This window comes from Zalophus californianus, chromosome 1, assembly GCF_009762305.2.
Source record: "Zalophus californianus isolate mZalCal1 chromosome 1, mZalCal1.pri.v2, whole genome shotgun sequence".
NCBI classification, from domain to species: domain Eukaryota; kingdom Metazoa; phylum Chordata; class Mammalia; order Carnivora; family Otariidae; genus Zalophus; species Zalophus californianus.
Window position 1 is genome coordinate 78,558,167 of NC_045595.1, and position 25,973 is coordinate 78,584,139.

At 38.4% G+C, this 25,973-nt stretch overlaps 1 protein-coding gene across 10 annotated transcripts in view; it reads left to right on the forward strand.

Moving 5' to 3' along the window:
* THRB (thyroid hormone receptor beta) overlaps positions 1 to 25,973 on the forward strand; it is a 376,102-nt gene that overhangs the window by 145,348 nt on the left and 204,781 nt on the right. For all 10 annotated transcript variants that reach the window (XM_027584826.1, XM_027584830.1, XM_027584829.1 and 7 more), the window contains one exon: positions 19,074 to 19,145. The gene's annotated coding sequence lies outside the window, so the exon portion shown is untranslated. The remainder of the gene's footprint in view (positions 1 to 19,073; positions 19,146 to 25,973) is intronic.

Consider the following 25,973-nt stretch of genomic DNA (forward strand, 5'->3'; position numbering starts at 1 on the left):
GAAATCACATTGGGTTGAATTTTTATTAATCATATCTTGAGTGGTAGGGTCAGAGCTATTTATTGTATAATGATTCAAGTTTTTTTGGCTGAGTTGTAAAACCTCCTTTTAAGAATTTACCTCAGCAATTGTCATAGCTTGGCAGTGCTTGAATAACAAGCAAGAGAAGAATGCCCCTTTTCACATCTCTCCGAAAGTTGGGGCAGGGGGCCACTGAAGGGCCTTTGGTGGTTAAAAGGCCACCATTTCCAGAGTACTAAAGCTTTGTGAGATCTCTGGCATCCTCCTGAGGCCTTTACATCAGCTGTTCTTCTCTGTGGAGCCCACAGGTAGACTTCCAGGGGTCCATAAACCTCGGCAGGATTGGATGTAGAACTGTAGATGCATGCAAGAGCAACTTTCTGGAATTAAAGCAGCAACAATCACAGAGATGCCATGTTAGGTTCTCAAAGGGATGTATGACTCCCCCAAAAAGATTAGGGACCCACCTGCTGTCAGTGTCACTGAGGACTGCTTGTCATCTCCGGCATCTGACCACAGTGCCGCGCTGGTGCTCTTTCGGGCACCTGAGGAGGGGAGGGGGGCCTTGACCTTGTGATACTGTGAGTGAGTGGAAGAGGGCTGGGCTTAAATTCTCACCAACTTGCTTTGGTACCTTGAGAAACTTATTTGGTCACACTGAGCCTCAGTTTTCTGTTCTTACAAATGGGCCTCATGATACCTCAGTCCTCTGGTTGAAGGTGCTAAAATAGTGTGCTACTAAAAACCTTGTTATTGAGAAGCAGGCCAGCAGCCTTGGCACCTCTGTGTTAGAAATGCAGAACCTCAGGTTCCACTCAGACCTCTTGAGTCAGAATCTGAATTTTAACAAGATCCCTACAGAGTATAGATTAACTAGTATTTAAATTATTGATTAAAATAAGGCTTTTGACATGTGTCTGGATTTGGAGATGGATTAACTTTCAAGTTCTGCTTTTCATTTTTTCCATATTCCTAGTTTACTGACTGGTTAACCTGGAGTTGACCACAGTCAAAAGAGCATTTTATTTCCATAAGGCACCATTTAGAGAATGATTCACTGTAGTTGCAAAAATGCACTAGCAAAAGCAACCTATTCTAAACAAACCCTCTGAACAAGCCTACCACAGGGGGCAAATGACACTCACTTTGCAGTATGTTAGAGTTGCCCTAAAGTGGGAGGGACTGGGAAACAGGTCTTGGGAAGCCCTGCAGATCATAGATTCCTGGGACAGATGTCATCAGAGTTCTATCTTCAAGCCAAGTATTAAATGCGAACAAACAAATAAATTATGAGAAACACCATCATTTCCCTCATCCCAGAAAGCAGCAATGCCAGTCACAAAGCTGAAGTTTAGGAGTTTTCAGAATAAGACGCCTGTCTACATTATAATTGCTGAGATTATAGAAGCTCCCCCAAATCCCCGAGCTGCCCCTGGAATGGGGCTGTGTGTGTGTGTGTGTGTGTGTGTGTGTGTGTGTGTGTGTGTGTGTATCTTGTGCATACCCTTTCTCCCTCCTGTTGAATATACTGATACTCACTTCCCAGTCGACCTCACCCCAGTTGGCCCTATTCTCTGTACCATTAAATCTCTGTTCCCCACCTTGCTGTCTTTTTTTGCCCTCACACCTAAATGCTTCAGCACACATTCCCTAAGAACAAAGCCAGTCTCCTACATAATCACAATATAGTTATTAAACCTAGGAAGTCCAACAATGATATGATCCTATCAATCGACATTCCATATTCAAATTTTGCCAGTTGTCCAATAATATTCTTGATAACAACTTTTTCCCAGTCGGGATCCATTCCATAATATCATGCTGCATGCAATTGTCTCCTTGACTTCTCTATTCTAAAGTAATTCCTCAGCCTTTATGTTTCTTGACCTTGACATTTTTGGAGGGTACAGGTCAGTTCTTTTTGTGGAATGTCTCTCAGCTTGGATTTCTGATGTTTCCTCAATATTGGATTCCCGTAGTATATTTTTGAAAGGAAGGAATATCACAATAGTGATCTTGTGTCCTTCTCAGTGAGTTGTATCAGGAAACACATGATGTCAGTTTATTCCACTATTGGTAATGTTAGTTTTGATCACTTGGGTAAGGTGCAAATACCTTGAAACTATACAAATACCATTTTCCTCTTCAAATGTTCACCCACTAATGTTAGCTTCCAGTGATGGTTTTCCAACTCCATCATTCCTTCTGTATTTATTAGTTGGCATTCTACTCTGAAGAAGAGCTTTCACTTTTCTCCTACTTATTTATTTATCCATGGTGGTATTTATATCATTGTGGACTTACAGATAAATCCCTGACCCTTAGATCATGAGCATTCTGTGATCTACCCCCCGCTCCTTGCCAAAGAATCATGAGAACCACCCAGAGCTTCCATGGAATGGGCTTGGAGCTGCCTGGAGTGGGGACAAGGGAGGGTAGATGAGCATGGAAATCTTCACAACCATAGGGGATTTGTAGTCTTATTCCCAAACCAAAGTCTTTATGATAAACATTATCACTTTTACTCACAGGTTGACACTATAACCCTGTCTTTGAGATCAGACACCCAGACAGATCATATCATTATGAACCAAATGTCAGTTCCCAGTCAGTAGTAAGTCTTAGCCTAAAGGCTGGATGATGTTCCAAAGTGTTGGAGAAGTTTACCTTCCCGGCTCTTTATGCCTCACATGTTTTCCCAAAGTAAACATGTTTCTATCTAATTTGTGATAGTATCTCAAGTTCCGTTAAAACTCTTGGCTTAGAAGCTTTGAGAGCAGGGCATAAGACGGCCATCTTGTGGGTGGTGTACCCGTCCCCATTACTGGGAAGTCGTTTAAAAAACTTTAGCAAAGTGTAGCAAAGGATTGTGGTAGCTTCATTGCCAAAGTCTCAGTATTTATAATTTGCTACGTGGACTTTATTCGATTGTGCTTTATTTAAATTAAGAATTTTTTTAAATGGACTTCTTAATTAAGTGGCTTGCTAGTAGCAAGGTTGTATAGGGGTTTCTCATTTCTTTTTTACAATATGGAATTACCTGTCAAATATATAAAGTCAGGAATAAATGATTAAACAGATTATCCTGTACTCTTTCCTTCTGCATCTGCCAGTGTCACAGTGAGCCTTTTGTGGTACACCATACTGACAGTCATGGTTCAGGAAAATGACAAAGTAACTAGAAACCACATGAAAAATGGAGATGCTTTAGCATGTGCACTGGCTTCAATATGGTAGCCTCATTTCTTTGTACTGCTTTCATTTCCTTTCAAAGCACTATAGAGATTACTCTCTTGCTCACTTTTGCCTGTGACCAGCTGGACAACATTAATTGCTGTAGGACTGGGGATTTATGCTGAGGGAATTCATGAGCGTGTTCACGCTAACTGTGCAGGCTTTCAGCTAGACCATCTAAACCTTTAATGTTATTTATAAACTATAGTTTTAAATTAGTCCTTACAGCCCATGTGAACAATATATGTATATAAGAAAAAGAGTTTTTTTTTTAAACGTGGTCTTCCTTCATGCAGGGTATGTCCAGAAGCTAAGAAGCCATGTTTCATTTTACTTTGCATAAGATTCAGTGATCTATCCAGTCTTCCTTTTCTCCATGTTAAGCTAGAAATTTAACTACTGAAGTGGTCATTAAAAGAGAAAATGGACAAAGTTTCCAGATATTTATGAATCAATGAATCAACAAACTAGAATTTATAAAGAAATGCATCATTACATTTTTTACAAGGGCTTTTATTTATCTAGCTGTAAAAGCAATCCGTGCCTATAGTGGAAACTTTGAACAACAAAAAAAGAATAAAGACATTTAATATTCATCCTTGATTTCGCTAGCTGCTGTTTATAGTTCCTCTTAACATTTTGGAATGTTTCTATGAATCTTTCTCTATGCATATATAATATTTACCCTTACGCTTAAAAAACGGTTGAACTCATATTTGTGTGTATAGTTTTTGACCTGCTTTTACATTTTAACATGTTATTGTATTTCTCATGTTGTGATTTGTAAGTACTAGCTTTAATGGCTACACAATTACTTTTTAAAGTATCCCCCTCCCCCCAGTTTGGAACTTACCGGCTGCTTCTGATTTCGTATTACTAAGACAAATACTTCTGTAGACATCGGTGCCCGAAAATCATAGTCTGTATTTTTTGGTTATTTCCCTGGACGCATCCATGCTTTCTTAGAGCTAAAGTAGAAACAAAGCTTAGGATCCATTTCCTAGAAAAGAAGTGATCCATTTCAGCCCTGTTAAATTCCTTATCATTTGTGAATCTTTTTTTTGCGAAAGGAATGACCAGTCGGGTTCACATCCCTCTTTGGCCCACAACCTTATCCTCGCAAGGACAGCATTACCAAATTGCACCATAGTGGTTGTCCTAAACCATGTTTTCCTTTCTTTGGGTGTGGAAAATAAGCCAGGGTGGCACTTGCCCAAAAATGATCCAAGAACCTTTTGTAGAGAAAGTTATGTTCCATAGGACAGGGCGCCTGGGTGGCTCAGTCGTTAAGCGTCTGCCTTTGGCTCAGGTCATGATCCCAGGGTCCTGGGATCGAGCCCTGCATCGGGCTCCCTGCTCTGCAGGAAGCCTGCTTCTCCCTCTCCCACTCCCCCTGCTTGTGTTCTCTCTCTGTCAAATAAATAAATCTTAAAAAAAAAAAAAAAGGACAGAATTTTAAAATAAAAGTTTTATTAAGGTGAAATTTGTTCCTGCACCAGAAAGATCAAGTTTATTCTCACATGCCCCAATGAGTTCCTTCCAACATGTTTGCTAGCTCTTCTGTAGACACACAGTTTCAATGTCTGAGAAAGACTTTACACCCTGTAAAGAGAGATAAAGGAAACTCAAGACCATGAACTCCTTTATCACAGTGATGCACATAGATGCTCACACCATTCTTCACTGTCAATTGCGGAACTCTTTGTTCCTCTTTCAAAAAGTGTCTTTGTGTTTCTCAGAATGAGCTGGCTCTCTCTCTCCCAGCTGTCGGAAATGCAAGAGAACTTCATGGAAAGCAAGAGTATATGTGGTCCCCTGTAAGGTTAGAGGTGAGCTCCTGTCACTTCATCCCAGTTGCCATCTGCTCTCCTGTTCACTGGTGCTGCAGACATTGTTACGGTGGTGGGACAGGAAGTGTCTCTCTTACAGGTATTGAGCTTCCTATTCCCAGAGAAGCACAACCCGGCACCTTTGGAGGACCTTTCCTCTCCTGGCTTTGCTCTGACTGATTTACAGTGTGACTTTGAAAGCGTTAAGGACTTGTTCTGGAAAAGATTATGACAACTTATAAAGACACGTACACTATAATAAGTTAACATACATTACAAAAGAAAAAGAACAAGAAGGCAAAGGAAAACAAGGATAGACACTAAAAACAAGCTGGAGGTTAGGTTAATATGCAGAATGTATACCATTATTCATTTAATAGTGTTTTACTGTATGGCTAACATTTGCCAGGAACTCTGGACTTGTTTCTCGAACTTAGTTGCAACAACACATTAATGGTCCATGACTCCATCTAGTAAGTGGTCACCATTTTTAATGAAATAGGATGTGAAGGTTAGAACAGAGTAGAACAGAAAATATCACAGGGCATTGCACAAAATCAGGTCATTTATTCACTAAAGACGTATGTTTCAAGTTTATGTGTGTCTTTGTGTATTGGGTCGTGATATAAAATGTGCTTCTTATCATGGTCATAGTAAAAGAAAGTGTGAAAAACTCTGTCCTACAAGTACACACGTATCTCGGGCTGAGTTTTCTAGAAGTCAATGAGAAGAGGGAAGACATTAGTTACACAATTGTTGCTGCTCATCTCCTGCAAGAAGAACAATTTTCCCTATTCTTCACAAAGAGAAAAAATGAATAACATACTCTACAACTCCTTTACAAGAAACCCTGGTAACTTAAAGCTGTTTCTTTCAGCCTCCTCCCTTCTCCCACCCCATATAGGTGACAGCATAGCTCTACATTTTGCAAGATGTCTGAAATTTCCCCTGATGTATGCTTTAGATCCTATCATAATTCCTTACCATGTCTGTCTGTGTTCTTATTAATACTAAGGAGGAAACACACATGTGATATTTCTTAAAGTTTTCATAAACTTATGCTTTGAAGCAGAACATGCACATACATTCCATTAAAACACATACATACATTCTATTAAAAATGGTGGTCACAGGTCGCCTGGATGGCTCAGTCGTTAAGCGTCTGCCTTCGGCTCAGGTCATGATCCCAGGGTCCTGGGATCGAGCCCCACATCGGGCTCCCTGCTCAGCGGGAAGCCTGCTTCTCCCTCTCCCACTCCCCCTGCTCGTGTTCCCTCTCTCGCAGTCTCTCTCTCTGTCAAATAAATAAATAAAATCTTTAAAAAAAATGGTGGTCACTTACTAAGATGGTTTCATGGACCATTAATGTGTTGCAATTCATTATACAAGTCATTAATATACAGCTTGATAAGTTTTCACAAAACATATACACCAATGTAACCACTAGTTAGATCCCGAAATGGAACACTGACAGGAAGGACACACTCTTCATGCCGCCATTCATTCTCTCCCCAAAAGACTGAACTCTCCTGAGTTCTAAAACTAGAGATTAATTTTGCTCTGTTTTGAACTTTATATAAAAGGCTCACATAGGATGCATTTCTGTGTCTGATTTATTTTGTTCAATATTATGTTTGTGAGATATTCCATCACTGGTGATTTATTTTCCATTGTATACATATTGCAACTTTTTCTCCATTCAACTATGGTGAATATTTTAATTGTTTCCAGCTTTTGGCTGTTATGAAAAGTGCAGCTCTGGGCATTTTTACATGGGTTATTACTGAACATGTGTACACACTTTCATTGGCTTTGAGGTTGGAATTTCTGGTTCATAACCGTATATTCAGTTTCAGGAGATACTGTAGAAAGGTTAAAATGATTATATTCTCACCAGCAGTGTGTAAGACTTCCCATTTCTCCCTATCTTCTCCAACACTAGGTATTGGCAGTATTTTTTATTTTAGCCATCCAGTGGAGTGTATAGATACTTCCTTGTGTTTTTAATTTGCATTTCCTTGATAAATGAGGAGGTTGAGCACTTTTTTACATGCCTGTTTGCACTTGAATATCCACTCATGTGAGGATACCCAGTCTTTGGCTATTTTTTATTGGATTATATATATATTCTGAATGTGATTCCTTTGTCAGCCATATATATTGCAAATATTATTTGGCACTTCTCTCATTATGGTGAGCAGAAATTCCTAACTTTAATTACTTATTTTTCCTTTATTGTTGTTCATTTCTGTTTTTATTTTGTTTCTTTTTTCTTTATTTATCTCTTTTTTCCTTTCTTGTTAGTGCTTTTTGTGGCAAGTTTAAGAAATTTTTGTTACCTAAAAATCATTAATATATTTACCTATGTTACATTTAGACCAACAATCCACCTGGAATTGATTTTTCTGTGTCCTGTGAAGTCAATGATACCTACCTCTACTTATTCTTGCTGCAATGCAATGATACCTACCTCTACTTATTCTTGCCGCAATGCAGTATCATCTTTAATGATCAATGATGATATATGGGTGGGTCTGTTTCTAGACTCTCTTTTGAGTTCTTTTGCTCTATTTGTTTATCCTTATGTCAACCATACTATGTTGGTTAATGTAGATTCATAATACTGAAACAGGTAGTATTAAGTCCTCACATGTTCTTTCTCAATGTTGCCTTCTTGGCTCATTGCTTTTCCACATAAACTTTAGAATTGGTTTGCTAACTTCCACTAAAAAATACTTATGTGATTTTGATAGGGATTATATTGAACTAATTTGGGGAGAATCAATCTCTTTACAATACTGATTCTTCCAATCTATAGTTGTGTACTCGCACCTTCTTTCTTATTTTCAGTAAGGTTGTGTAGTTTTCTGTGTAGAGGTCTCTCATATCTTTTTATTAGATTTAATTTTTAGATTTTTTATATTTTTATGCTAACATAAATTTTATAATTTACTGAATTTTATTTTCTGTTTGTTGTTGCTATATAGCAATCCAATTGAATTGTGTATGTTGATGCTATATCCAGTGACCTCGCTAAATACACTTACTAGTTTTAATAATTTCTTTGTATATATTTTGGGTTTTCTCATACAAATTATAATGTCAGAGAATAATAGTGCTTTTATCTCTTCTTTTTGTTCAGTCTTTTTTTTTTCCTTATTGCAATAGCTAGGACCTCTAGCATAATGTTTAATAAAGATGGTTATAGAAGGTATCTTTGAATGTTTCCTAGTCTAAGAGCAAATTTTCAGTATTTATCATTAAGTAAGATGTTTGTTATAGGTTTCATCACATTGAGAAAGTTTCCTTCCAATCCTAGTTTGCTGAGAGTGGTTATCGTGAATAGATTTGAATGATAGCAAATGCTTTTTTCCATATCCATTGAGATAATCATATGCTTTTTTCCACTTTTCTGTTAATAGGATGCTTTACATTGATTTTTGAATTTTAAACCAACATTCTATTTCTAGAATAAATTCCTCTTGCTCATAATGTGGATCACTTAAAAAACATCTCAGGATTCAGTTTGCTAATATTTTGTTTAGTATCTTTCCCCTAAATTCATATGGGATATTAGTTTGTAAAGTTATTTTTTGTAATGTTCTTGCTGAGTTATGGGATCAAGACTATGTTGACCTCATAAAATGAGTTTCATATAATGAACTGAGATATGATCCCTTTTTTTCTATATTATGGGTAAACTATGGAAGATTGGTGTGGTGTTCCCCTTAAGTGTGTGGTAAAATTCACCAATAAAGCTGTTCAGGACTGGAGAATATTTTGTGAGGAAATTTTTAAGTACAAAAAAATCAATTTCTTAAAGGATACAGGACTATTCACATTATTATTTTCTTGTTTATTTTCCTGTTTGGGCAAATTTTATTATTATTTTCCTGTTTGGGCAAATTTTTTTTGGTGTTTTATCCATTTCAGCAATATTTTCAAAATATTGCCATAAAGTATTCATAGATCCTCTTATCTTTTTAATGTCTCTAAAATCTATAGTGAAGCCCTTTTTTATTCCATATTTGTAATTTTTTGCCTCCTCTTCTTTTTTCTCGATTAACCTGGCTACAGGCTTATGGGTTTTGTTAGTATTTTTCAAGAAGAAATTTTTGGCTTGGGTTATTTTCTCTATTACATCTCTGTTTTCCATATCATTAATTTCTAGTTATTATTTTTCATTCTACTTTGGTATTGTCTTTATGACTTAAGGAGATAGATAAGTCATTAATTTTCAGGCTTCCTTTTTTTCTAATGGATGCATTTAAGTATATGCATTTCCTTCCAAGGACACTTTTAGCTGCAGCTTACACATTTTTTTTTTTTAGATTTTATTTATCCATTTATTAGAGAGAGAGAGTCTGTGTGTGTGCATGCACACGAGAGAGAGAGAGAGAGAGAGAGAGAGAGAGAGAGAATGGGGGAGGGGCAGAGGGGGAAGGAGAGGAACAAGCAGACTTCCTGCTAAACACAGAGCCTGACATGGGGGCTCAATCCCAGGACCCCAAGATCATGATCTGAGCCCAAACCAAGAGTTGGTCACTTAACCAACTGAGCCACCCAGGTGCCCCAAGCAGCTTACATATTTTGATATGCCATGTTTTCTTCACATTTTGGTTCATAATATTGTTTAATTTTCACTGTGCTTTACCTTAACCCATGAGGTAATTAGAAGTATACAGCTTAATTAATTTCAAACGTTTGTGATTTTTTTAGTTATTGTTTTATTATCAATTTCTAGCTTAATTCCTTGTGGTTAGAGAACATACTCGATATGATTTTTGATCTTTGAAATTTTTCCAGGTTTATTTGTTGCCCAGAAAATGCTAAATTTTGGTAAATGTTTAATGTGCATTCTGTGTATTCTATAGTTGTTGGTCACAATGTTCTAAATAGATTAAGTCAAATTTAGTAATCACATTATCCAGATCTATATCCTAATTCATCTTAAAAAGAACATTCTACCAGTTACTGATAGAGGTACATTGAAATCTTCCACTCTGTGGATTTGCTTCCTTTTTTTTTTTTTTTTTTTTTTTAGTTTTAGCCATGTTGGCTTTATATGTTTTGAGACTTTGTTATCAGGTGTGTTCAGATTTTAAATCGTTATGTCTTCCTATGGATTGATTTTTTTACCATTATGCAATATCCCTTTGTATCTCTAACAATATTTCTTATCATTAAGTTTATGTGTCTGATATAAGTACAATTTATATGAATTTCTCCAATCCTTTTTCTCTTTCAAATGTTGTGTTCTTATATCCAAAATGTGTCTCATTTAAGCAGCATTTAACTAGGACTTTTTTTTTTCAATTTAATACATATATATTACTTGAAGTGTTTAGTCTCTTTGTATTTCGTGCAAGTACTGATATATTGGGGTTATAACCTATGATATTACTCTTTGATTTTTTTATTTGCCCCAGCTGTTTAGTGTTTATTTTCCTCTCCTTTGTTTCCTTTTTTAAATTAATAAGGTGCTTTGTCTCAATTGGTTTCTTAGTCATATATTCTTTTACTTTTTTTTTAGTGCTTCCACTAAAAATTACAAATTGTATCATTAATTTATTGGTGTATAATATAAACCATGACTTACTACTTTCCAGAAAATGTAAAGGACTTAGAACATTTTAATTCCACTTACCCCTCCCACCTTTTGTGTTATTATTGCATATAGTTCAATCTTACATACATTTTTAAACTATAAGAACTTACAATTATTGTTTTAAAGAGTTAATATTCATTTAGATTTGCTGCACATTTGCCATTTTTATTGCTCATCATTCCTTCCTGTATTTCCAAGTTCCCATCTGGATTTTTTTTTTTTTGTCCTTTTACCTTATTTTTTTTTTTTTAACATTGGTCTGCTGGTAGAAAATTCTCTTAGAATTGCTTATCTGAAAAAGTTTTCATTTTGTCTTCATTTTTAAACAACTTTATTGAGGACTGATTGATATAAAATAAACTGAGTGTATATAAAATATACAATTTGGTAGAGTTTGACATATGTATACACTGTTAAAACATCACCACAATCAATATAATGAACATATCCATTACCACCAAAAGTTTCCTTACGCCCAATTTCGATTCTCCAAATGCAGAGCATAACTCTGAGGGCATTTGGACCAAACCCATCTTTTCCTGGGCCTTTGCATTGGATTCAGCATGGAACTAAAAAAAAAAAAAATGTCTTCCACATTCTTGGGCCAGTATAATAATAACAATGACATCTAATATATATCATGTTTATCTGTGCCAGACACAGTTCTAAGCACTTCACATATTTTAGTACTTGATTTATTGAATTTACTCTTCATCACAACTTTATGAATTGGGTACTATTATCAGGCCCATTTTACCATTGAGGAAGTGAGGTAGATACTAGGTGGTGTCTCAGGGCATGATAAAATATGTGCATCCTTTGGCCTGGTGAAAATCTTCTACCTGGAGATTCACCAGTGTCTCAGTACTAAGCACAGATGTGTTATTTTTAATCTTTTATTTTATTTTTATTTTGGAAAATTTGGAAAATAGAGGTAGGTATACAGAGTAAAATTTAAATCACCAATAATCCAACCACCCAAAGATTACATCTTCTGGCAATTAATTGTATCCTTTGAGTCTTTTGCCATTATAGATAATACCACATGAACATCTTTGTCATTTTAGCTTAGTATATAGCCATAATCATTTATTTAAGATAAATTCTGAGAAGTAGAAATACTGAATAAAAGAACATGTAAAACATCAGGCTTTTAATGCTCTCACTAATGTTTTACTAGTTGAATGGGTAAAGGTGAGGGAGGAGAGTACACAGTGAGCAAATGAATATCAAGGTGAATGAATGTCAAAGAAGTCACGTGTAAGAAAGAATATTCCAATACCACAATACAGGCAAGAAGGCCTCCAAAGGATCTCTGATGTGATGATTTGGGGTATTTGTTCATTTTTTTCCTTTTAGAGAAAATGGATTTTAATTATTTTGAATAAATAGCTTTCCTTTGGTAGATACCACTGGATTTGGAGATGTATAGCCTTTTATGGTCTCTTTTGTTGTTCGTTATTACTGTTAATTATGTTGCTCCAATTACAGTTGTGTTCTCTCAATCAAAAGAATCATCACCAAGTTCATTCTGGTATAGAATCTGGACTGACAGCCTCAATGCCCAGCTTCTGCTCTTGCTCCTTCATGGGTAGCGGCTTCCCTGCCATGCTTTGTTTGGAGATCCTCCAGGGGTGCTTCTCTGGGGTGATGAATGCCATCTTTGTTTAAGGGGGCAGGAGGGAGAATAATCTAATTCTACCAAAGAGAGACAACAGTAAACCGATCCTGTGTTTCCATTGCTGTTGGGAAAAGAAGAGTAAATGACAGCAAAATTGAGTAGCTTGATACTTGCACAGTTAAATTACCCAGCGGAAGAGATGTGTCGAGCAGGAGAGTGAGGATTTGATCTCTGCCTTTCAGTTTGCAGTCATTGTCAACCACGAAGTACAAAAGTTGGCCCAACAAACCTTGGCTTCATCCAGGATGCCAGGGAGAGAGCCAAGAGATTTTTTTTTCCCCCCTGCGGTTGCTCAGGATTGGTCTTTTGTGAATATGTTTACATCGGTGAATAAAGTTAGAGTACTTTAGTCATTTTGCTATAGTAATGTTTTTCAAACTGTGGGCTGTGCCCTATTAAAGGGTAATGAAATCAATTTAGCAGATCATTGCTAACTTTTCTTTAATGAAATAGTATATACAACACAATAGGAAAAGATAGAGTTGAAAGGAATAGAAAATATCCAAGTGCAAGACAGAAGTAAGAATATTATTTTGTAAGACTTCTGTTTTACTTAGATATATACACACACATCTATATATATGTACTTGTGTTGCAGATTAAACCATACCTTTTATTGTGGGTCATGGTCAAATAATTACTGCCAGGAATTTTTTACATTTAGAGATGGGTTTTTTTTTCTAGGAATATTTTTGTATATAGACAATTTTCCAAAAGTTGCTTGGAATTGAACAGATCAGACTTTGGGGTTTGGGGTTGAGGTGAGCAGAGAAAGTCTTCATATTAACATGGATAGTAATTATCTTCTTGCTGATCAAAACTCCAAGTAGAAAAGAGGCAGTTTCTCCTTTGCTGTCCTGCCTTCTGTTCCCTTGCAGTGTAGTCAATAAACCTCTATCTCCTTTAAAAAACAGAGCAAAACAAACAAACAAACAAACAAAAACTCCAAGTAGAAAAAAATTTGGCTTTTTCTGAATCTGTCTTTATTATGGTCCTATATAGAAAGTAACTCTGATATCGACACCTCTTTGCAAATGTCAGCTAGAAAACACCCCAAGGTGAGAACACCACCGTAGTGCCATTCAGATACCACACCAAAGGTCACCAGACTGACAAGAGGATGGCTCATGGTAATACTACACACCTACTTGCCTGTGATTGGGGTTAAGAATTTACCAGTGAAGATACTAGTAACTGATGGTAGTAATGTGCTAATTTCAAAATTTTATGATGATAATTTCATAATAAAATAAAGTTTCGTGGATCCAAGTCCCCCCCCCCCGCAATTCAGCTTTATTTAAATCTGTGTTAATTGGTTTAAGTTAACATTAAATAGACTCATGAACTTGGGTAACATCTAGATAGTGGCCCAACTGTATATAAGTAAGTTTCCCATATTTGGGAAATATGGATATAATACATATACACAGATCATATCAGTATGTAAAATGTTCTTCCAAATATAGCCATTCATTGGTAATTCATCCATATGAAACTAAAGAATAGTCAGTACAATGAAGAAAAATAGTTGCTCTAAAGAACAAGGTAGTGGTTTGCCTGAGGTGCTATTTGAGAAAGATTTAGAGATGGTGTTTAGACTCAGCAATAAGGAAAGGCTGCATTTGATTAGTGATATCTGTGATGAATGAACGTGGGTGGTATCTCAGTTGCATGGATTGCTTTTCTCTGTTTTATATGGGGAGGGAAAGGAACAGCAGACAGATCTAGCCCAGAGTTAAACCCTTTAGCATCTCTCATTTTATTTCTGTTCACATTCATGTAGATTATTTGTTTAGATAGTGCCTCATAAATGTTTGCCTGTTTACTCCTTCCATTACCACGGCTACTGTTAAATTTTTGATCTTCATTAAAAGAAGTATTTATAGGAGCTTTCTAGATCGCTTCCCCGCTGCTGTGCTTACCATTTTTGATAGGATCAGGGGTCATGGGCTCCACTGAAAGCCATGTGAAAGCTACATACCATCTCTCGGAAAACTGAATGCTTGTACAAAGTCCTGCCAGTTTGTTCAGAAAGGTTGTGAATTCTCTGAGGTCTGCACTTAATTAAAAACCCCTAGTCTAGTTGTCGCTCTCCAATCTTTGTCCCTCCAATCTCTAGCAAAGTAACACTCCAAACTCACATGTTACTCTCTGCTCAGAACCATCTTATTTCCTGCTGTCTTCAGGACAGGGGTCCGGTCTGATTGGAATCCAGACCCCTTCAAGTTCTCACTTTTGTAGCCCCATCGTCTCCTCCCCACCCCTGCCTCCTCCTCCCAAATACACAACCTTCTAAGACAAACCAGCACACATGCTATTTCCTCCAGTACTGCCTACACTTTGCTCCCACAGTTCTGCTACCTGAACATCCTCTCCCTCACTTTTTATCTATCAGGCCCTTTCTAACCTTCAAGCCCAGTCTTTCTGATTCTCAGTATTCTGCCGATGTAGCCCTCAGCACTGAATAACACCTTGTATAGTGTCTTGCACATCATGGTGATGTATTTCCGCTTTGCCCTCAGCTCCGTCCCTTGCATTACAAAAGGCTTGCCCCTGAGGGTTGTGCTGGCCCAGTCCCTGAGTCCAGTTGGTCTCCATTTGGGTTCCAGCCCTGGAAAGCCCTGGAGGGAAAATGGAAGACTGAAGGAAGAGAGAAGCCAGGGTATTTCTTCCCCTACACGCCCTGCCTCACACAGTATCTTAGATGAAGGCTGTGTCTCTCCTCTAGGACTTCAGCTCCAACTAGAGAGGCCCTTTGAGCTTCTGCTGGGTGACCTTGGCCCCAGGACCCCAGTATTGATACTCTTTTTTGCCCTGTAGCTCAAGGATTTCCTGCAATTATTCAGTTTCTGGATGCCTCATTGTCCCGTTGGCCTTTACATCTTTCCCTTCACCAGCGTGATGAATTTCCTACATTGTAGTCCTTCTATTTAAATGCTTAGACCAGGGCGCCTGGGTGGCTCAGTCAGTTGGGCGTCTGCCTTCAGCTCCCAGGGTCCTGGGATCGAGCCCCGTGTCAGGTTCCCTGCTCAGTGGGGAGTTGCCTAACCAGCTCCCCCTGCTTGTGTAGGCTCTCACTCTCTCTCTGTCAAATAAATAGATAAAATCTTTTAAAAAAAATGCTTAGACCAATTTATAATTTCCTGGTTGAACCCTGAGTGATACAGCTCATTTGGTGGATATTTGCTGAATTTTATTACCTAATTTTAAACCATCTTCAAGGTGGGCATCTTTTTTTTTTTTCTTAAGTGAACCAGACGTACGTCTGGTATCAGTTATCTAGTACACAGTAGCATTGAATAGGGTTACTTGGGGTAGTAACAAATAACCTCAAAACTCAATAGTTAGACGCAATTGTCATTTATAAGTTTATGAGTCTCAGGGTTGGCTGGGTGGTTCTTCAACTTCCAGCCAGGCCCACTCCTTCATGTGTGTTAGCTGGAGGTCAACTAGGTGGCTCTGCTCATCTTGCCTCGGCTCTTGTACTTACACGGCCTAACTAGGCTAGGCTGATCCAGGATAGCCTTGGCAGAAACAGCTGGCATGAGTCAACTTCATTTGGTGTCTCTCAACTGTGACAGGCTAGCTGACGCATCTTCTCATGGCAATCACAGGGAAGCAAGAGAAAACACATGAGCATAACAAGAACTTTTTCAGATTGCTACAAGCAGCATACCTGCTAACGTTCCACTGGCCAAAGCAAGTCATATGGCCAAAACCAGACTCAAAGGGGACAGTAAACTAGATTCAGCCTCTTTAGTGCAATGTTATGTGACAAAAAGGTAGGTACGGGGGCAGGGTGAAGAATGTAGGCCATAATGCAATAGAGTCTGTCTCAGACTTCAGAACTGACACTAAAGAGATGGATAAATAGACGGATGACATTATTTTTTTTTTGCCATATTAGCCCTTCTAAAACAAAAACTTTGCAATAAAATATACATGGTGTTTTCGCTCGTTTGTTGGGAATGGTTCATTTGTACATAGTTACTGACTGAAAAAGAAATTGACGAAGTAAAGAACCATTTATAAATAACATATTAATAAACCAAGTTAAAGGAACTTTATTTATCCTTTAACCTTCAATTTGCATTAATTGGGAGCAGTCACGGGAAATCGTGCCAACTTCACCTCAGGTCAAATGGCTCAACAAAATGAACTGTTTCATGCCTAGAAATAAATATATTCCAAATATAAACATGAATCAGTTACAAAACAGATTCTTTTGAAAGTACAAAATAACCACATTGTTAATATATTTGTGCCCCAATTAAAAGTGTGTAAAGAGCACACATTCTAGGCTAAAGGTGTCCCAGGGAGTGATTCTCATTTTTGCTTTGAATCTCATGTAAACAAACTGGGCAGGCTCCTTTGAGCCATGAGCAAATTCGCGGCCCCCAGTTTTCTAAAGAGAAGAAGAATTAAAAATGGGTATGTTTAAGTTGGAAAGGCCTGGGGCTTGACCTTGCTACTTTAAATTTTCTTCATCACTAAGAAATCATTTGAATTTGTCTAATTAGAGTGAGTATTCTAATTTGGTTTGTTCTTGGTTTGAGGCACACCATGAAAGAGATACTGTCTGTAGGGATTATGGCAAAATTTGGAAGCACCCTCAGTCGCACTGTTTTTCAATTTCCTTCTCTGCAGTTTTATCTTAAAACCTGGGCCTGTTTTTAGTAATTCGTGATATCTTACTACCAGGGTGAAATTCCTGGCTAGCTGCTTCTTCACTGTTTGACTTCGGGCAAAAATGTTAAACCTTCCTGTTCCTCTCCTCTCCTCATCTGAAAAATGGTCATATGATCATTGTGAGAGGATTAAACTAAGTGAAATTAGGTAAAAGATTGGCACAACCCAGCCCACAAAATGTTCTTAATAAAGGCTATGTATAAAATGCTTATTATTATGAATCATGACGTGAGAATTTTTAGGTTGTTTTCACTGAGTCAGGTTCACATATATTCTTCAAAATCTAAATCAGACTTATACCCTCAAAAAATAAATGGGATCCAGGATTTTCCAACAAAAGACACCATTCGTTTTTAAATATCAATGTCAGGGATAGTGATGTATAGTTACTTATATTCACATAAAGCCACAATGACAGTTACGAACACTAGCTTCTTCCTGGGCCTGTCCATTTATTCTTTGAGAATGCTTTTAGAATATGCTTCTTAAAAATGTCTTGGTCTTCAGCCTCATGCTATCCAATCTTCTGATGTTCTAGCCAACAGTTAGGTGATATTGATGGCTTAGGATTTAAAGTCTGTTACAAGAGCAATGGACAGAGACTGATGAAAGCAGATAAATACAACCCCAAAGTCTTCCATCGTGTTGTTTTAAGAGGGAGGAAAATGAATAACAAGCCGATCAATTTTTAACAAATCTGCTTTGTCTTTTAACACACTGAGTGTCCCTTCTGCTTGGAGTCATGGAGTAAAAGAGCCACTGTGAAAACAAGACACAACAGCAACCTGAGGAGCTCAGAGTCCATCACAGAGGAAACTCACACATCTGCACATGCACATGCACACCCACACACACCCAACAATCACTTTAATGATATAACAAGTGCTTTTATAGTGCTATAAATGTTGGGTGTTGAGTGAAAAGACAATGACTTGAGCATATATTCATCTGATGTGGCAGCTACAGGGAATGTGACAGACCAACATGGTTAGCTCTCACATAGACAATGTAGAGTCAAAAATGGAGAATGGTAGATACACACGTACAGAGATTCATATCATAGAGCTAAATTTGAAATGCACAAACACTATTCATTGTCCTGGATGCATATATTGTATGTAAATGTAAAAAAAAAAAAAGTGGACTAGAAAAATACAAATTCATGGTCTGGCCTTAGAGTGGGATTGTCAAGATTATACCTATGCTCTCTATTTTTTAATTTAAAAAAAAGCAGCTACGACAAAATTTATCAATGGCCTATTCGAGGCAGCAGGAACGCAGACATTTGCTCTACTAACCTCTGTTTTTCTGAGTTCTAAGTTCCTCACAACAACCACAAAAATTGCGGGACCACAGTTAACTGAAAAGGAGCTTCTCACTTATTCTTCACACAGACTCTCCAAACCATCTTCTGCTCAACAACTAGGTGCCACAGTCTGTGTGGCTGTCTCCTTCACCTGTTTATACGTGTGGGATGTATCCCCAGCATAATCACACTGAACACAATCTAGACAGCTCCATAGTTCCAAGCCTGGATACGGGCCCTGATGAATTCCTGTCATTTCACCACAGGGCATGGCTGATTCTGTTGGTTGAGACCTATCCTGGGAACCATCCTCTGAGGCCAGCCGTACCTTCGTTAGCACAAAATCTCTAAACGTTTAAGATTTACATTTGCCTTGTAACCATCTTCCCAGGCTGGCAGTCCAAAGCTCGTGAGTCTTGTCCACAGCAAAGTAGGTCTTTGGGATCCACAAACGTTGTCCTATGCCTATAATGTGTTATTAAAACTTCTGTGTTCAAGTTCCTTTCTCTGAAACCATCTCCCCTTTGGAATGAGATTTTTATCTCAGTCTAATTTGCATTTATTCAGAATCAGAGACAGCTCTGAAACCGGACCCTATTTAAGCATAGATAGAAGAGCAGTTGCAGATTAAACAAATGTTGGGGAACTTAAAAAAAAAAAAAAAAAAACACTTCTATTTACCTTCTTGTGTTTCCTTTTTTCCAGATCTGCGGTTTCCCTCCCATTGGCCGGCCTGCGTGGGTGCCAGCTTCTGCGTGTGATTTAATGGATCAGAAGGTCAGATGTCAGGCTTGACTTGGCTGTTTGCAGACTCGTGATCTTTATGATTAGTTGTCACTTTTTAGCACTAGGGGAATTACCTTCTAATTTGTGGCATTGCGGCTGTTGTTACTTAACATAGTTGTGACCTCTGTAAGTATTCAGGAGGAATATAAAACATTAAAAGGGCTGGAAAAACATAATGGAGAAAAGGAAGTCTGCAAGAATTAATTTAGGGTGAGAAAAGTAATCATCGGACAAAGAGAGAGAGGAGCCGTATTTCATTTGCTATGTGGGGAAGTTGTGCTCAAGAAAGATCTAGCAGCCCTCTCCAACGGCCTTTTCCTTGGGTGCTAAAAGAAAGTGTCAGGAGTAGCTAATCGGCGGGTGAGAGCCCGTGGGGTAGGGCTCGGCACCTATGCAGTGCACATCCCCTTGCTTCCCAGACAAGCCCTCGATTCCCCCACTGGTCCCCAGATGTTTGGTAATGTCAAGCGGCCTGTTTGGAAGGCTAGGTTATAATTTGGAACCCAGTTTGTTTACATTATTATAACAACAGTTTCAGTTTGTCTCTGCAGTTAAGATTATGTCAGCACTTTCCTTTCTGTGTTTATTATTTTTAGCAGTTTGAAAGCTAACCGTGAAAAATGGCTTTCTGGCTGTCAGGTGACATTCCGGTGGGGCCAGGGTCTGGTGAAGTCTATAGAAATGCTCCCGAGCTGTGAGAGTGGGTCTTTTGAATGCTGTCTTTGTGCCTCCCTTTGGCCCAGGGCCTCTGGCTTATTGTCTAGGCGCCTCAGTCGGGGTGGCACTATCTGATGGTAACCACTACTAATATTACAGTGCTCAGTGCCCGGGCCCTCCCTGGGGGCCCCCAGTCTGGCTTCCTCTGTCTCCCAGCCCTCCCTCAAGGGAGCCAGTCAAAGCTCTCATATCAGAAAGCACTATTTGCAATTTATAGAATGTTCAAGGGAAAAGTATCAGTGAGGGTCACCTGGGCCTGCGGTTCGCTAACATTTTTTTTTTTTTTTACAAAGAACCCTTTTCCTAATGAAATCTCCCAGGGAACCCCAATTTGTAAGACATGGAAAAGTACAGCTATTCTGTCTGAAGGGGAGGAGGGTTGCCGCAAAGCCCACCCTTCAGCCTCTCTTCACCCACCCCAGTCAAGGTGACTCCTCAGGCCCCCTCACCATTCCCAGGAGACCTCCCGACTCCTGGGCATACTGGCACATCATTCTTACAAGGTGATCCCTGCCACTTACAGATAAGGAAACTAAGAGGTGATTTTTATACACGCTTCAAACATGAGACATTAGACACTAAGCCACAAAAGAGTACACACTGTATTAATCCATCTTCATACAGCTCTAGAAAAGGCAAAACTCATCTATGATGATAGAAATCGAAATAGTGATTACCTCGAGGAGAAGAGGACATTGGGAAGGAGCATAACGGAATCTTCTGGGGCGATAGAAATGTATATCTTTATAGAAGTGCGGGCTACGTGGCATTTATCAAAACTCTTCTGTGCTTTTTACTGTCTATAAATTATGCCTCCATCAAAAAATAAAAACAAAGAGGGAAAATAAGGCAAATAGATAAATGAATTAGGCATTTAATACAGAAATACTGATGAGCTTCCTTAGAGCTCTATGGACTATTTATTGAGTGGGCTCTAAGGTCATTATGCAGTTTTAGAAGACAGGAGACCATGCTCCTCTTCCAGAACTTTCTTTGTTCAATAATCATCAAAGCTGGGGGGAAAAAATTTCTCAGAGAATACCAGACAGCAGAACCACGGACTACCTTTTGGGATCTTCTAGCCTGTGATGTGGCTAAAAGGTGATATGTGGGCAGTCACAGAGTGGAAATCTTGAACACAGTACTTGGTGCGTGCATTGTTTTGACATGTACTATATATGTACTAGTGATAATGCTCCAGAAAGCCTTCATATCCTTTGCTTCCTCATCTCAGTGCTTTTCCATCACCTATGAAATGTAAGATTCTCTGTCACGTATCTTAGCAGAGTGGAACTTCTGGTGACAGAGATTGGGATTCAGGCCTCAAGAGACACCTGTAGAATAGGGCTACTCCAGGGTCGGTCTTTCTGCTTTGGGCATGTGTCAAGTACTCTCACATGATGGGCTTTGTGCCTATATACCTTTGCAATAGGCACTTTGACCCTTAAGAAAATACTTTCTTTTCTCTGAAATACTTTGAGCCAACCCTACTTAAATTTTTTTATTTGTGTGTTTTAGAAGTCCTGCAGTAACACGAAAGGTAATTATTTGGGTTGAAGTGCAGCTAAGGACATAGACCAGGCCAGATGGGACCCAGCAGCCAAATCTGCATTTAGAGCCTGATGAGAACCCGAAGCGGGCAAAAGGAAGGAAAATGTTTTGTTTTTTAGTGTATTTTTAATGGTTTAAAAAAATTTTAATTTAAATTCCAATTAGTTAACATATACTATATTATTAGTTTCAGAGGTAGAATTTAGTGATTGAACAGTTACATACAACACCCAGTGCTCATTACATCAAGTGCCTTCCTTGATGCCCATCACCCAGTTACCCCATCCCCCCACCCACTCCCCTCCAGCAACGCTCAGTTTGTTTCCTATAGTTAAGAGTCTCTTATGGTTTGCCTCCCTCTCTGTTTTCATTTTATTTTATTTTCCTTCCCTTCCCCTATGTTCATCTGTTTTGTTTCTTAAATTCCACCATATGGGAGAGCCTGGGGGGCTTAGTCAGTTGGTTGGCTGCCTTCAGCTCTGAACATGATCCCAGAATCCTGGATGGAGCCCCGTGTCAGACTCCCTGCTTCTCCCTCTTCCTCTGCCCCATCCCACACACAACCCCCATCGTAATAAATAAATAAATAAATAAATAAATAAATAAATAAAAACCTTTTTTAAAAATTCCACATATGAGTGAAATCATATGGTATTTGTCTTATAGTCAGTCAGAGGAAGCTTTTTGCAGGGAGGGAGGAGCCGAGGGAGAGGAGCTTCTGGAGCCTGATGTGGAACTCGATCTCAGGACCCTGAGATCATAACCTGAGCCAAAGTCAAGAGCCCAACTTTTAGCTGACTGAGCCACCCAGATGCCCCAGAAAATGTTTTTGAAGAGGAAATGATGGCAGTGTTAGGAAAGGTAAGAGAGGGTCATGTGGAGCTGGAGCAGGAAGGATTTGAAGATACTCAAATGTTCCAGCCTTTGCGACTATGCAGACAAACTCTCTACTACCTGAGTGATTTCCCAACAAAGGGCCAAGGCCTATTTAACTCCCAAGATTGATCCACATTAACAAAAATTTAGTTCACTAATGAAGCCCTGGCAAAAATGAACCATCCATAGAAAATAACATTTTAAATAACCAGAACCTATTTTAACCAACACATTCCATGCTTTGCACGTATAAATTTCCTAATCGAATCAAATTTAATTGAGCAAGGTTTTTATTTAACCAATTTAGTTTAATGTGCATAAAAGCAGAAATGAAATTACACGATCTAAGAGTTTGGGCAGAATGTGCTTTTTTTTTGCAATCTTATGCCCATTTTAAAGGAAACGTTTCTTCACATCATTAAGAGTCAACTTTTCTAAATGGAAAATAGAAGACAGAAATTGTGTGTCTCCTCCATCCCAGTGATTTGGGGAAAGTGAATTCTCTTGGAGCCTACATTCTTAAAATGTATGCATGCATGTATGTATGCATTCAAGTGGTCTTAAGACAATGTAACATGTGTGTAGTCAGATTCTAGTTATTCATGAGAATGAGGGTAAAATGTCAATAATTGAAGTCCAATCTATTGATAGTTTCTCTCATTGACTACTAAAAATCAGCAATCTGAAACTTTCATTTATTCAGCTGCTTATAAGGACTGTTAACAACTGGGACAATATCCTGATTTGAGTTTTATCCCCCTTTCCTTCCTCAACTATTTTTCCTATTGGTGCCATTGGGATAATAACTGAAAAACAGAGTGAAAGAAAAGCAACAAACACTTTAATGTGCATCTTAATAATATTATTATATATTTGATTATTGTTTATTATTATTGTTGTTGTTTATAATAATAATCATTATTATTGGTTCCCAGACAAGAAAAATGGGGGTAAAATGAACAGAAGCAATGCCTAAAGACATAATTGTCACAGTGGCAGGGCTGGACTTGAACTTAGGTCTTTCTATCTGTAAGCCCTGTCTTAAGAAGAGAAGCAATGGCTCAAAACTAATCAAAATATTACATTGACTGGATTGGAGAAATAGCTACATTAGTGGAGAGAATAAGCTACTATTTGGGGCCTGCCCATAACAGAAAACCATAAATAATAGTGACTAATGTTCAAAAGTATTTTTCTCTCCACAGCAACAGGGGGTAGTTCTACAATCATCAGGGACTCAGGCACTTTCTATCTTTCTTGTATTTCTATTCTTTACACACGACTTTATCCTTAAGGTTACCTCTTGGTTCAAGGTGGCTGCTGGAGCTCTAGCCCTCATGTATAAATTTCAGGCAGCAGGAAAGATGGGAAGAGGAAAGTGAAAGGCACCCATCCACAGCTATGTTTTTCCTCTTAGGAGGCGTTACCAGAATTCCCACCCTACAACTTTTACCTACATTCTACCAATTCCTAGTTGTAAAAGAATCTGGGAAATGTAGTTGGGTACTTTGCTATCCAGAAGTAAAATGAAATTTGGTTATAAAAGAATATCATGGAGGCACTTGGCAGACCGAGTCACAGTTAGGCAAGTATGAGAAGCTTTTTACTTCTGGAGAGGAATGATCAGGGTGGTTCTTTAGAGGAAATGATCTTGTAGCCATCTGAATGATGGATAAAAGGGGGAGCAATAAAAAGTAGCTTTGAGGGGTGTCTGGGTGGCTCAGTTGGTTGAGCGTCTGACTCTTGATTTGGGCTCAGGTCATGATCTCAGGGTCATGAGATCAAGCCCCACATCAGCCCAGAGTGGAGCCTGTTTAAGATTCTCTCTCTCCCACTCCCTCTGCCCTCCCCCCCAAAAAAAATGGCTTCAAGGACTTCAGTTTGTGGTGATAAGCTTCTTATTAGTGAGGTTGTATTAGGGACAGGAGAGAAGAGATGGATGTGATAGAATTTGTGAAGAATGAATTGACCAAAGAGAATATATTCATTAATTGTGTAGTTCAAAATGGTGTTTCAGCAGACACACACACACACACACACACGCGCACGTGTGTGGGCTGTGTATATGTATATAAACACATTATTTATGTTATGTATATTCATATGTATATAAAGGAATGGCAACTCAGGAAAGACGTTTAGCTAAACTTGTGGGAAATAGGATCTGGGTAAACAAAAAAGTTACATGGTATTTGTCTATATAGAATATTGGCTGGGAATTTATGATGCATCCTCTTGGCAATGGGTGCATAATACATGCATGCATACATAAATAAATACATGTATGCGCACATACAACACAAACATAAAACTTTTCTAGGGCTCCATAACACCAATAGCAGTGATCTTCAAATTTTGGCATCCCTAAAAAAAGAAAAAGGAAAAATAAAAAGGGGCTAAATAATAGGTTTTAAAAGGAATGAGAGGAAAGGGAGCTGTAAAGGTAACTAAGAAGTTACCATAAGAAGCCAAGCTAGAGAAAGTAGGAAAGTCAGGATGGGTATGGAAACCGGTTTTTCTTTCAACTCTTCTTTCTTCCTTCTCTCCTCCCTCCTCCCATCTCCCACCCCCACTTCCTTCTTTCCTTAATTTTAGAAGGAATAGAATCTAATTTTGGTAACTGTGTTTTCATAGACTTTTCATTATGAGCTCCCAAATGAGGAAGAACTTAACCTCCAGGCCGTCATCACATCCCTTTTGTTAAACCAGAGCACAGCGGGTAATGTCTTGCCATCCTGTAGATGACAAAATCAAAGCACGTCTGTGGTGCTGGTAGGTTGGAACCAGAGCCTCCTGGCATAGCTGTTTGGGAACTCCATCGCATGCATGGTGCGTGATATACTCACAAACGCACACATCCCTCGTGTGCGTGATCAACAGGGCTGAGCAAAAATGACCAAGTTTCTCAGTATGACTCTCTTGATCCTGTGTGTTTGACATCTTTGGCTGCAAAACAAAAATAATTTTTTCATTTTAGCTTTTAGAATCATCTACCATTGAATGAGCGTAACTTGATTTTCTGATTTTAACCCCCTTTGATCGTACTTTGTAAAGCTAATAAGGTGCACCCTGTTTTACCCATCACACGTCGCAGAGGGGCAGGTTTGGTCCGGCTCAGGCTGCCTGGTACTCTAGCTGTCTTCTCAGGAATCCTGCTGAGGCAAAAGTTGTAATTTCTGCTGTCACATCCTAGAAAATGTCTCTCATTAGAAAGTAAATGCCAGGGTGCCTGGCCGGCTCAGTCAGTGAAGCATGCCACTCTTGATCTCAGGATCATGAGTTCAAACCCCACACTGGGTGTAGAGATTACTTAAATACATACATAAATCTTTTTTTAAAAAATTTTTTAATAAAACTCAAAAGTAAATGCCTATACATTTACACGGTAAAAGTATAAAAATACACATGGGAACAATTCACACCAACTGTAAAATCGTGGCTACCTTGGCAAGACAAGGGAGGGAGAGGAAAGAGAGGGAGATAGGTCATTAGTGTTTTGTTATGTTTCATTTCTTATAAAGAGAGAGATAAAGCAAATAGAGCAAATCTGAATGGGCGTCTATAATATTGTTTTATATACCCTTTGATGTGTGCAGTGTTTCATAATTTAAAAAAATATTTAAGCAAATGCCCTTCACATAGACAAAGTGATTAGAGCCCTCCATATTCTTTACT